Raw genomic sequence first — 14,146 nt, 5'->3', positions numbered from 1 at the left:
AAGTTATCCTCATTGTCCCGTTCTGGCCTCATCAGGTTTGGTTCCCATTCCTTTGATCTCATCTCTTAGTTCCTCCATGGGTTCTGGATCCCTGCCAGGATCTAATCTCCCATCCTTTGGGTGCCCGTCCACCTGACCTGGGCAGCCTCATGCTGACAGCTTGGTTGCTCCAGTTCTGTTGATTGCCAGGACTCCCGGTCTTTCATCCCGGTTAAAATCCATTCTGGTGGCTTCTCTTAAAGATTCCACTAGGAAACATTATCGCAGTAAATGGAGGCATTTTTCCATTTGGGTCTCACAGAGAAAACTAGATCCATTTACAGCCCCTGTTCCAGCAGTGTTGGATTTCTTGTCTGGCATTTTTCAGCAAGGAGCTAGTTCCTCCACAGTGAAAGTACAATTGGCAGCCATTTCTAATTTTCATGTTGGCGAAGACAACATTGCCTTAGCCTCCTCTAGGCTATGTAAGGCTTTTCTTAAAGGCACTTTTCTGTTGCATCCTCCTGTCAAGGATTTAGTGCTTCCTTGGGACCTAACCTTTGTCTTACAGGCATTGGTGGCTCCTCCATTCGAACCTGCAGCTTCGGTGGATTTGAAATTTTTATCCTGGAAGACAGCCTTCCTAGTCCCCATTACATCTGCCAGGAGGGTTTCTGAGCTTCAAGCTCTGTCTGCCATGCCTCCTTATTTGGTCTTTCATAAGGATAGGGTCTCTCTCCGTACTAATCTTTCCTTCTTACCCAAAGTGGCGTCTGAAGCAAACATAAACCAGTCCATTAATCTGCCTGTTTTCTTCCCTAACTTCCAAAATAAAGGTGAATACAAACTTCATTTGTTAGATGTTCATAGACAACTTCACTTCTATCTTCTTAGAAAAAAATCATTCCGCAAGACTGACCAGTTGTTTGTTTCCTTTTCCAAAGCTTTTCTGGGAAAAGCTATTTCTAAAGTTTCTTTGGCCAGATGGATCACTCTTTGCATTTCGCATGCCTACAAAGCAAAAGGTTTATCTTCTCCTGGTATTATTAAAGCTCACTCTACCAGATCCATGGTGACTTCTGCTGCTTTTTGGTTTAGGGTTCCTTTGGACAACATTTGTGCAGCAGTGACCTGGGCCAATTCACATACCTTCATTTCCCATTACAAATTAGATCTGATTTCTAGGGGTAGAGCATCCTTTGGCTCTGCGGTGCTCAGAAATATCCTTCCATAAGGGCCTCCCAGAATTGAAGTAGCTGGGGACTCTGTCACACAGGTTGCAGATAAAATGAAGTTAACTACTTCAGATAAAGAAGTTATGTACTCACCATAATGTTCCATCTGAGTAGTTATACTTCATTTTTCTGCAACCTTCCCTCCCTCCGTCCCCCGGACCTTGTCCTGCTTTTACAGGTTTTGGTTCATTGGGCTGAGCTGCTTATGTAATTCACTGCAGCAAACTCGATCTGAGGGAAGGTAGGAGATGGTAGTGCATTATGGGTAGGTGGAGGAGCTTGGAGCTTGGAGCAGATGCTAGAAAAAAAAAGTTGCTGGTTCTGATCCGATACAGATCAGAATACCCACAGGTTGCAGAAAAATGAAGTATAACTACTCAGATGGAACGTTATGGTGAGTACATAACTTCTTTATATATAATATATAAATCAGTTCCTAGAACCAATAAGTCTGAAACGTAAGGCATTGTTTGCTATTTTCGCTAGGTCAATAGAAAGCTGATTAAAGCTGAGCAATACATTTTAATATCTTCTTATTTTTCTTTCAGCTGCTCCCATTACGGGTTGCCACAGCAGATCATCTGTTTCCATTTCTTCTGGTCCTCTACATCTTGATCTTTCACACCAACCATCTGCATGTCCTCTGTCACCACATCCATAAACCTTATTTTAGGCTTTCCTCTTTAGCTCTTACCTGGAAGCTCCATCCTTAGTTTCCTTTTCCAAATATACACAGCTTCCCTCCTCAGCACATGTCCAAACCAACACAATTTTGCCTCTCTGGCTTTGTCTCCAAACAGTCCAACCTGAGCTGACCCTATAATATATTGATTCCTAATCTTGTCCATCCTTGTCACACCCAATGCAAAGCTTAACATCTTTAACTCTGCTACCTCCAGCTCTGACTCCTGCCTTTTCGTCAATGCCACCGTCTCCGACCCATATAATATAGCTGGTCTTACTACCATCTTGTAGACCTTCCTTTCACTCTTACTGGTGCCCATCTGTCACAGATCACTCTTGAAACTCATCTCCACCCACTCCACCCTACCTGCACTCTCTTCTTCACCTCTCTTCCACACTCACCATTACTCTGAGCTGTTGATCCCAAGTATTTAAACTCATCCATCTTCACCAGCTCTACTCCTGCATCTTCACCATTCCTCTGTCCTCCCTCTCATTCATACATATATATATTTATTTTATTATTTATTTCATTATACATTTGTTTACCAGGAAAGTCCGACTGGATGCAGGTCCTATTTCATTGGAGGCCTGGGGAGAAAAGCTCCACATAAAACATACATAGTTAACAAAGATTTGAGTACAATATTTATAACATGCAGTTGTAGACAGTAGCAGATATCCAAAGTTTCACATACAAGCATAGTCAACAAAGATTTGATATCCTTTTGTATTCAAAAAAGCATGAATAGAAATTTACAGGTAAGAAAGAGTCTATCAAAAGAATATTAATTTGCAATTAGTATTTCTTAGTCATCAGAGTTAGAAGACCTTAGTTTAAAAAAGTATTTGTATTTAGATTTTGTCAGCATAGAAGCAGCAGTTATAATGCCCGTCTTATATTATATTATATTATATATGGAAGAGCTATCTGATCATGTAGCCTAGGCGGATATGACCCTAACCCTGAGTAGCATCCTGCCCTCACCAAGAATGATATCTCAGTATAAAGAAATAAATGATCAATTTCAACAACTGGCTAAGCTTCTGGTGTCATTCAAAGGGGATCCAGTGTCTGTCAGCCTGGGACGACATGCTTGATAAGCCGCATTGCTTCGCAAGAGACGGCTTTCACCTGTCACCCCTAGGCTTTCAAATACTGGCCAAGGCTCTTGCTGCTCCATAGTGCCTATTTTAGGCAAGGCTCAAAAGTCAAACTCAAACTCACCTCCATAAACAGCACAAATAAAAAAATGAGGGTTATGCTACTCAACGCCAGGAGTTTAAATCTCAAAATGCATGCGCTCAAAGCACTCCTCAGTATGGAGAAAGTCAACATCTGTGCAGTAACTGAAACCTGGTTCAAGGCTCCAGAGAGCACTCCAGCACTACTGGGTTACAACTCATACCACACATTTCGGTCACAGAACACGGACTGAAACACAAAAGGAGGGGGTGTATCCATATTCAACAAGGATACCTACACCTCCAGATTAGTGGCACAGCATGATACCTCCAAGATCATCCATGTGCAACTAACATCGGGCAAATCTGCAATGCAAATTGTGGCCTGCTACAGATCACCCTCCATGACCCAGGACCACCACTCTGCCTTTATGGAGACGCTGGAAAACTTGAAGGTCCTACCGAACACGCTGATATTGGGTGATTTCAATTATCCTACCATTAATTGGGAAAACTACTTGAGTACAAACTTCCAGGCTCAGCGCTTCCAGGAATTTATCAACTCAAATGCCCTGGATCAGCTGGTAAACTCCCCTACCAGAGGTGAAAACATATTGGACCTGGTCATCTCCAACATGGGCGACAGATGTTCCGCACCAGAGGTCAACCTGTCGCTGGTTAGATCAGACCATAAACTAATCACACTGGATGTCCACACCCCACCATCACCCCCAACCAAGGAAACCACAGTGAAAAACTTTTCTAAAGCAAACTTCACCTTACTTAAGACAAAGGTGGTAAGTTTCACAGCCCACACACTAAAGGATAACGCTGCCCAAAATGCAGAATTCTTTACAAATGCACTCTATGAGCACCTACAACGATGCATGGATTGTGCCATCCCTAGCAAAACCAAGACTCACTCCCCTAAGAGAAGGATACCAGTCTGGTGGACCCCTGCCATAAACAGGTTATACAATAAAAGGAGGAAACTAGTTCAGAAAAAAAGCAAATCCAAAGAAGGAAAGACATCCCTGATCAGTATCAGTAAGAAACTAAGGTCCCTCATAAAATCATCCAAAGCTAACTTCGAAAGAAAAATAGCCAAGGATTTGAATGATAACCACAAAGCCTTCTTTAGCTATGTCAAGAATCTAAGTAGCAACTCACAGATATGCTCTGAGCTAGTGCAAAATAGCACAAAATATACTGAACCTACTGATATTGCCAACATCCTGGCAGATAGATTCAGTGCAAACTTCACCCCCCTCTCACCTCCAAAAGGGCCCACAATACCGGAAAAGTGTAGTGTCCCGGAAATCACAGACACACAGGTGAAAACAGCCCTTTCAAAAGCCACAAACATAGCATCAATGGGGTCAGATGGTGTCCCAGGATGTGTCTTGCATGAACTACAGAATGAACTAACCCCCCACCTAAACATGCTGTTCAACCTCAGCCTCTCCACAGGCTACATGCCCATAGAATGCCGCACAGCAACTGTTATTCCGCTCCACAAAGGAGGGGCCACAACTGACCCTGGTAACTATAGCCCCCATAAGCCTGACTAGCCTGGTCTGCAAGGTTATGGAGCGCATCATCATGGAACTCATTAAGAAAGACATTGGAAACCTCCAAACACTTGACTCAACCCAGTTCACTTTGTTAAGGGCAGATTATGCCTACTAAACATGGTTGACTTCTTTGAGACAGTCACCAAGGCCATAGACGAGGGAAAGGTGGTTCACACAGCCTACCTTGACCTCACCAAGGCATTCAACACCATTTGTCACTCAGGTATTATAGAAAAACTCACCAGCCTGAACATAAGCCCCTACGTCACAAGATGGGTTGCCAGCTGGCTTACAGACAGAACTCATGCGGTAAGAATAGCAGGCTCCAGGCCTGACTCTAAACCAGTCACAAGTGGTGTCCCACAAGGCTCGGTCCTGGGACCCCTACTGTTTGGTATATACTTCTCAGAAGTACAGGCAAACACAGGAGGACTATGGCTAACCAAGTTCGCCGATGACTGCAAACAGGGAGCCATAACTGACTCGCCGGCTGACATGGACATCCTCCAAAAAGGCCTTACTGAGACGGACACTTGGTGTCAAAGTCATGGCCTCAAGCTAAATGCCAAAAAATCCATAATCATCCCATTTGGGAAAAATAAAACACCCACAAATTAACACATAGGTGGCAGCCCCCTTAATACAGAAGAGGTAATAAGAGATCTGGGGACCCAAGTAGATAGTAATCTTTCCTTTGACAATCATATTGCCAAAGTAGTTAGGAAATCCTTCTATGTGGCCCATCTAATTACTAAAGGGTTCGCATCTAGAAATAAAGAGGTTATAGTGCCCCTCTACTCGTCACTCATCAGATCCATCATAGAGTACAATGCCCCATTTGGGATGTACCTCACAATACACTTCCAACAGCTTGAAAGACCACAAAAGTATTTCACCAAGAGGATTACTGGCCTCAAACATATGTCCTATGCAGACCGACTGAAAAAACTCCGGTTGTACTCAGTGGTATATCGCTTACTCAGAGATGATCTCTGCCTGACTTGCAAAGCCATGTCCAACTCAGAATTGATGGACATGCTCCACCTAAAGAAATCCAAGTCACTGCGAGCCATGTGCTCTAGTAAGCTAAATCTCACCACAACAATAAACAGAACATGCTGGAGGGATAGATTCCTGTCACAGAGACTCCCCATGCTTTGGAACGAAATTTACTATCTGCATTAGGCAGAGCCCTTCACTAACACTCTTCAAGAGAAACCTTGACGAGTGGATGGGTAACAGATAATACACCCCTGGGATCACTTCATTGGCTCTGCTTGACAGAGGCTCAGGTAATTAATCAATGGGGCAGCAAAAGCCAACATACTCTGGCTAGGCTTATAAATGCCCTCGGGCAGACAGCCTAGTGCCTACCTATCTATGAAGCTATGAACCTATGAACCTATAAACCTATAATCATTAGGAATAGGCAGTTTAATCAGCAGTACATGGACAAAGCCATTTCCGGATAAGTGAGTTTTTAGCATTAATTTGAACTGTGCTGATATGTTCTGCCTTAGTCCTGCCGACCTTCATTCCGCTCTTCTCTAAAGCATATCTCCACCTCTCCAAGGTCTCCTCAACCTGTTTACTACTTTCACTATAAATCACAATGTCATAAGCAAACATCATAGTCCACGGGGATTCCTGTCTGATTTCACCTGCAACCTGCCCATCACCATTGCAAATAAAAAAGGGCTCAGAGTTGATACTTGATGTAATCCCACCTCCACCTTGAAAGCATCCATCACTCTTATTGGAGACCTCACCATCGTCACACTGGCCTCATACATATCTTGTACCACTCTTCCATACCTCTCTGCCACTCCCAACTTCCTCAGACAATACCACATCTCCTCTCTAGGCACCCTGTCATATGCTTTCTCTAAGTCCACAAAGACGCAATGCATCTCCTTCTGACCTTCTCTATACTTCTGTGTCAACACCCACAGTGCAAACATTGCATCTGTAGTGCTCTTTCTTGTCATGAAACCATACAGCTGCTCACTAATCATCACCTCCCTTCTTAACCAAGCTTCCGCTACTCTTTCCCATAACTTCATGCTGTAGCTGATCATTTTATCCCTCTGTAGTTACTACAGCTCTGCACATCACCCTTATTCTTAAAAATTAGTGCCAATACACTTCTCCAGTACTCAGGCATCATCTCACTTTCAAAGATTTCATTAAACAATCTGGATAAAAAACCTCACTGCCATCACTCCTAAACACCTCCATGCTTCCACATGTATGTCATCTAGATCAAGATCCTTTCCATTTTTCATCCTCTTCATAGCTGTCCTTACTTCCTCTTTGTTAATCTGTTGCACTTCCTGATTCACTATCCACACATCATCCAACCTTCTCTCTCTCTCATTCTCTTCATTCATCAGTCCCTCAAAGTACTCTTTCCATCTGCTCAACACACTCTCCTCAATTGTGAGTACATTTCCCTTAATATTCTTTGTCAACCTAACCTGCTACACATCTTTCCTATCCCAGTCCCTCTGTCTAGCCAATCAGTACAGGTCTTTTCTCCCTCCTTAGTGTCCAGCCTTTCATACAACTCACCACATGCCTTATCCTTAGCCTTTGTCAGGTCCCTCTTCACCTTATGCCTCATTTACTTGTACTCCTGTCTACTTTCTTCATCTCTCTGACAATCCTGCTTCTTCTTCACCAACCTCATCCTCTGTATACTTTCCTGTCCTTCCTTATTCCACCACCAGGTCTCTTTGTTCTCCTCTCTCTTTCCAGATGTCACACCAAGCACCTTTCTAGCTGTATCTCTTACCAACTTTGCTATGGCGGCACAGCCATCTAATAACTCTTCACTGCCACCCAGTTCCTGTCTTAACTCTTCCCTGAACTCCACTTTACAGTTATCCTTTTTCGACTTCAACTATTTGATCCTTGGCACTGCCCTCACTTTTCTTCCTCCTCTTCTTGATTGCCAACATCATCCTACAGACCACAATCCTAGGTTGGCGAACTTTGTTTTCCCCTGTCACCACTTTATAGTCTCCAGTCTCCTTCAGAATGGCTGTACTGCGTAGGATGTAATCCACCTGTATGCATCTTCCTCCACTCTTGTACATCACACTATGCTCCTGCTTCTTCTTAATAAACACATTCGTCACAGCCATGTCCATCCTCAAAATCCACTACCATCTGAGCTTCTACATTCCTCTCCTTAACATCATACCTACACATGACCTCCTCATCCCCTCAGTTCCTTTCACCAACAAGTCCTTTGAAATCCACTCCAGTCATCACTCTCTCATCCTAGGGTACACTATCCACCACTTCATCCAACTTACTCCAAAATTTTTCTCATCTATTACACACCCAGCTTGTGGAGCATATGCACTAACAACATTCATCATCACACCATCAATTTACAGCTTCATAAATATCAACCTATCTGACAATATTTTCACTTCCAAAATACATCCAGTACATTTTAATATCCTAATTGATTTAATCAAGATAAAGGGTAGAAATGAACACATACATTACCAACTAACAAACTCTTCCATAAGGAAGTTTAAAAATCTTCAAATCATATGAATATATCTATTTTTAAATACTTTCAAATACATAACACTGTTGGTAGTAATTTATATTTCCCTAGCAAGCAACCCTAGAAAGCAAGCAAGCAAGTGGCTCAATCAGCATTGTAAGGGTATTTCCCAAAATTCAGCAAATTATCAGTTAAATGCAAAAACCACCTTTGAAATTATTCTAAAATGCTATTAGTACAGTATATCTATTTGATTGGAGGATGAATCGCCTTGACCTTGATAAATGCATACTTACTGAATAAATAATCTAATCTGCTAGCATCATTTCCTGGCTATTATTGACGAAAAGTCAAATTTAGTCATAAAAGTACCCATTTGGCATGGAGTAGTCCTGTTTTGTCAAGAGTTCCAGATTACATGTGAAGCATGGCTGACATTACGGCAAGGTTCCCAAATACACTTGTGAACCTGGACCATGGCAAGCAAATGGAAGACAAGTATATCGCTGCTTTGCTAAGGCTACAGTATGTACTTATCTGATTTGGTACCAGTGTTTTGCACAGGTGACATTAATTGCTTTCACTGCATTATTTTGAGGCAAAAGGCTCAATGCTGTCTATACCAATTTGTGTTGTCTCCTTTTTCATACTCTTCACAATATTTTAACCAAGATTTGCAATATTTCCCTATGTTTTGGCTTTATACTCGCCTTTGTTTTTATATATTGTTATTAATCCTATTAATCTAACATTTCATTGCTAGTTTGACAAAAAAAAAAAAACATAGCTCCAAACCAAAGACAAAAATAGAGGCATAAGAATTGTCTGCTTAATGAAGGAAAGACACAAGTACTGATTAAGCATGCATTTCAAAGGTATGCTTTGACATAATACTTAACTTTGCTTTTGAATTTGTAGCAATTTATGTAGTTATTATCATCAATCTGCTGTTCATTTACCAATCTGACAAATCAGAAACTTAGTTTCAACAAATAATTTCCTAATTACCAACATTTAAAATAATGAATAACAAGGTCACACAGAAAAAAAATCAGTATAAACTAAAAGAAAAACCCAGCTAATCTAGATTTTCCACTGCATGATTCCTTAAAACCTCTTGTATTAGACGTAACATGGGATATATTGAAATGACCCCTTAAGGACATCAGGTGTTTCAGCTATATGGCAGTTTTGAATGACCATAACTTTTTTTTTCCTTTTTAAGTCTGTTATGGACAAATTCAGGCCAATAAAGCCAAACCCACCAATTAATTGCCAACATTTGTCAAAGGAACAACCGGGGAACATGTATGAACTTTTGAGCCCTGTCATGTTAATTCAAAAAAAGTATTATAGTTCTGAGTTACAGTAACTTCATAAATTTTGTACATTTCACAAAACCTATTTTGCTTAACTGCAAATGTCATTTGTGTCTATGTGGATTAGTTTGACTGTCTCTTTAGTGACTTCTACTTTTTAAAAATAGAAACATTTTGCCAAACCAAGTCAACAATGTTTTTTTAATTTTATATATGGATCATCTGATGTGTAGTCCAGAGGTAATATGGAAAGATACATGTGCATAAACACACACACACACACACACACACACACACATACATACACTCATATATATATATATATATATATATATATATATATATATATATATATATATATATATATATATATATATATATATATATATATATGAGCCTGCCTTATTATATCGAAAACCCACAACATCGATTCCCATTTCCTCTAACATACTGTTAAAAAAGTTCCCATAAACCATTGGGAAATTAAAGAGGTAGTGTTTTAAAAGACTTGACTGAATTTACATTTGCGGTACCATTGCTATAGTAGTCAGGTACATGGAAGTAGTTAACATTGATCTTTAAATATGCACAATAGCTTAAAGGTAAACATTATTATTTGGAATGGAGATCGCAGTACAGTGGGGATCGGGAACTTTACCCTTACCCCATGTAGTGCGATCTAGGAGTTGGTATATATAAATTGCAAAACTATTGATACATCTATATGTTGGTTAAATTAGGTGTGTAACTTGACATGGTGCTTTGAGTGTAGTGATCAATGATGTGCATTTTTGATATAGTCATGTTTTAAATATATATATATATATATATATATATATGGAGTTTTATCTAGAAAAAAAACAAATACCAAATTTCAGTTTTCTGAGATTCTAATAATGGATTTAAGTGCAGGTAAGTTTGTATGAATGTGTAGGTTATGTGCTATAGTGGTATGTGTATGTTGTGGTTGGTATGTGTGTGTGTGCAAGGGCTGGTGAATGTGGATGTGTGAATTGCCGAATATATAAGTGGGGGGTGTGGGCAGCTCCTCACATGACATGAGGGTGGGAGGTAAGTGCCCCCCTTGTTTTTAGTTTGTTTGTTTGTTTGTTTGGAGTTGTGTGAGGAAGAGTGTGTATGGTGAGTGTGTGTATGTATTGTGTGTTATTTTTGAATTTGGGCATATATATATATATATATATATATATATATATATATATATACACACACACATACACACACACATGTGTGTGTGTGTGTGTGTGTGTGTGTGTGTGTGTGTGTGTGTATATATATATATATATATATATATATATATATATATATATATATATATCAGACATCAGTCTGATGAAGCAATGGTTACTTTTGCGAAAGCGCTCACCATTTTGTATTAAAAAAGAAGATTTTACTTTGTTGTGGTTCAGTTTCTTTATTCCAGCTACCTTCCAACTGGGCACCTGTGTTTCAACATTTTCAACTTCTGGGCTGGTTTGGATTTATTTGTTTGCTGCTAGTGACTATAGATTTATAAATTGTATGCATATATATATATATGTATATATATATATATATATATATATATATATATATATATATATATATATATATGTATATATATATATATATATATATATATATATATATATATATATATATATAATGGTGTCATGTTCTAGCCATATTTGTGACCACTCTGTTTTATACTTTGTCATTGGAGAAGCTGTCCAGGAGGATATTCAGATAGTCTACAAAGGCATCTACTGCAGCGTTGGAGTCAAATTCCCATAGTAGAGATATCTACTATGTAATGTGAAGTTTCCTTTAGAGTAAATTATCGGATGCAGCTGAATTAGAACCTTGTCATAAAAGTGCAGGAAGGAGGCAATAACTATATAAGGCATAACATACTCTGCCTAATCATTTGAGGCCGGTTTGCCTGTATTAAATTAAATATGGCATGATTACTTGTGAAGTAATTAGTACGATATGGTCACTTGTGTAGTTCAGGAAGTTTTCACCTAGCATCTTCCTCTCCCTGTCCACTTGCCTGACACAGTGGCCCTTGCTACCAGTGCTCACTCACATCATTCATTCCTCCTGATGGAGCTTGGTGTTTCTTGAACTCCTCATGGAGTTTGCCAGACCAATGTGGTGAGCTCAACTAGTACATCTTCCATCTAAGATCCACTCAGCCCAATGAGCTCACAAGCATCCCCTTTGACAGACTAAAGGTTCAACCAATCCCTTTTCTCAGGTAAAAGTCAAAGCTCATTCTTTATACACTGTGAGCTTGCTGGTCATCCACAATCTGAATGGTGAAAGTCAGGTGGTAGTGAGTGGATCAGATGGCCAGTCAGGCAGACGTACCTATGGAGCTCATAACTAAAGTCTGTAGCATCCCAGAGTCTACAGTTTCTACCTTGCCTTCTGGGTGAACAAGCTCACCTCTAGGAGTGTGGTTTGCAGAAATATAGTGCAGGTAGTGCTGCAGAGAATACCTTGTAGCTACAATCTCCATGGGTGCAGTAGACACCGCTTAAGTGGAAGACTTGTGCTCTTTCTCTTCAGCACAAGAATGGAAGAGTCAGCAATGATTGGCCAATCGCAGCCTACCCACCCTCTTCCACCAGTATTTAAGCTATTTATTAAACTTAGGTTATCTGGATACAGTAAGGCTGCCATTCCTCTGTACCACAGGAGCAGGACTATGCCAAACATATTTTCAATTATGTTCTTCATAATTTGCACATTCTAGCAAAGTGACTGTTTGCCATATATGGTAAAAATACCATTGTCAATGTAGTAAGTGCTGGCATTTAATGAAAATCAGACCAGGTGCAAGAGGATATTGGCAGCCATTCTACGGTAATATCTACTAGTCCCTAGTTTGCCCCATTATTATGTGCATAGATTGGGACTCGAAGATGTGAACATGTCTCAGTTCCTTTAAATGCTCAGCCATATTCTACCTAAAGTGTGCGATTGACATCAATCCTAAAAGCAGCATTAAGTTGGAGGCATAGATAGAGTAGGGTATCAGGCATTCCCATATTGTCACAGTCATGTACCTGTTAGTCTGATAGTAAGTTATCCAGGTCAGTTCCTGTGTTATCAGTTTTCAGCATGCCTAGGCAATGCCACCCTGATTAGGAAGATGAGTGGCCTCAGGCATGGGATGTCACTGGCAGGGATGTTTTGTAATAGGTGTTGTCCTGATTACAGCCAGTAATTCCTGTATTGAATAAAACCAAGCAGTATATATATATATATATATATATATATATATATATATATATATATGTATATATATATATATATATATATATATATATATATATATATATATTAGGTATAACTTCACTCTATTATTATTTTTGTTGATAATTTTACTGTTTGAAAACTATACCTTGCTATGTCTTGTATATTATAGTCTGGGGCAGGAATATGATATAAAAGGTACTTGAGCAGGTAGGACAGTATACATATTTGGGAAATGATGAAGGAATGACAATAAAACATGAACAAATGTAAAGAAAACTCAGTAAGGAATATTTTAGAAGACTAAATTTAGTACTGAAAACAGCGCTGACATCTAGGAACAAAGTCTAAGCTATAAACTGATTTGCTCTTCTGTTATAACTTACAGTTTAGGGTGATTTATTGACCCTAAATGGTATTGGATCAGTTGGGAAGGAAAACAAGAAAAGTGCTTTATACTTAACAAATGTAAAACTCAGTATATACCAAGATTATATATTATATATTCTTCATTCTAAAGGAGGTACAGGCCTTCTCAAAACTGATTACACATACAGATCTGGAATCGTCGGACTGCAAACATATCAGCTGATTTCACCAGATCCAAACATAGTGAAAGTTTTGAAACATGAGAAGAACTAGTCTAAGATGACTTGTCTGCTTAGTTTAAGAGAAGTGTATCAGTGTTAATAAGGAATGGAAATCAAAGCAGAAGTATATAATAATTGGGTCTATGTCAGAAGCTTGAGTTTTCAGAAATTCAAAATTCATATTGTCAAGACAATATGATCGAGTTTCAGAAAACTTGAACTTCAAATAAAATCAAAAATCTACCTTTTTCTGCAATTTTACAGGGGGGCCAAGCCCTCTTCACTCCTCACACCACCTTGAATATTATACACCATATATGCACCAACTACAAGATCACACTACAGTGTGGAAAAGTGTAAATTCCAATATCCACATTGTATCATGATCTACATTCAAAAGCTTGATCATATCATCTTGACAATATGAATTTCGAGTTTCTGAAAACTCGAGCTTCTGATAAGGGCCCCAATAATCAAGCAGCAATTGAATGTGCCAAAAAACAAATGAAAGACTATAAGGAGAAGGATCAGATGAGAAGGCAAGGAATGTGGAAAAGACTTAAATATAATTGCAAGTACAGAAAACTCCTGGATCAACCTCATGTCAATCAGGATCTGATGCAGGAATGATTAAGGAGAGGTGAATTTAAATCAAAATATGAAAGGTTAGTATCGGTGGTCCATGACAGTGGACTATGTACACAATGGTTTACAAAGTTCATTGAGCATTTGGGTGGAAACAAACAAGTGCAGGTTCTGTAAAACATTGTGCAAACATTACAATATTGAAGTAGCT

Source organism: Protopterus annectens, chromosome 2.part2 (genome assembly GCF_019279795.1).
Source record: "Protopterus annectens isolate FY-2018-M chromosome 2.part2, PAN1.0, whole genome shotgun sequence".
Taxonomy (NCBI): Eukaryota; Metazoa; Chordata; order Ceratodontiformes; family Protopteridae; genus Protopterus; species Protopterus annectens.
This window is presented reverse-complemented; position numbering follows the sequence as displayed.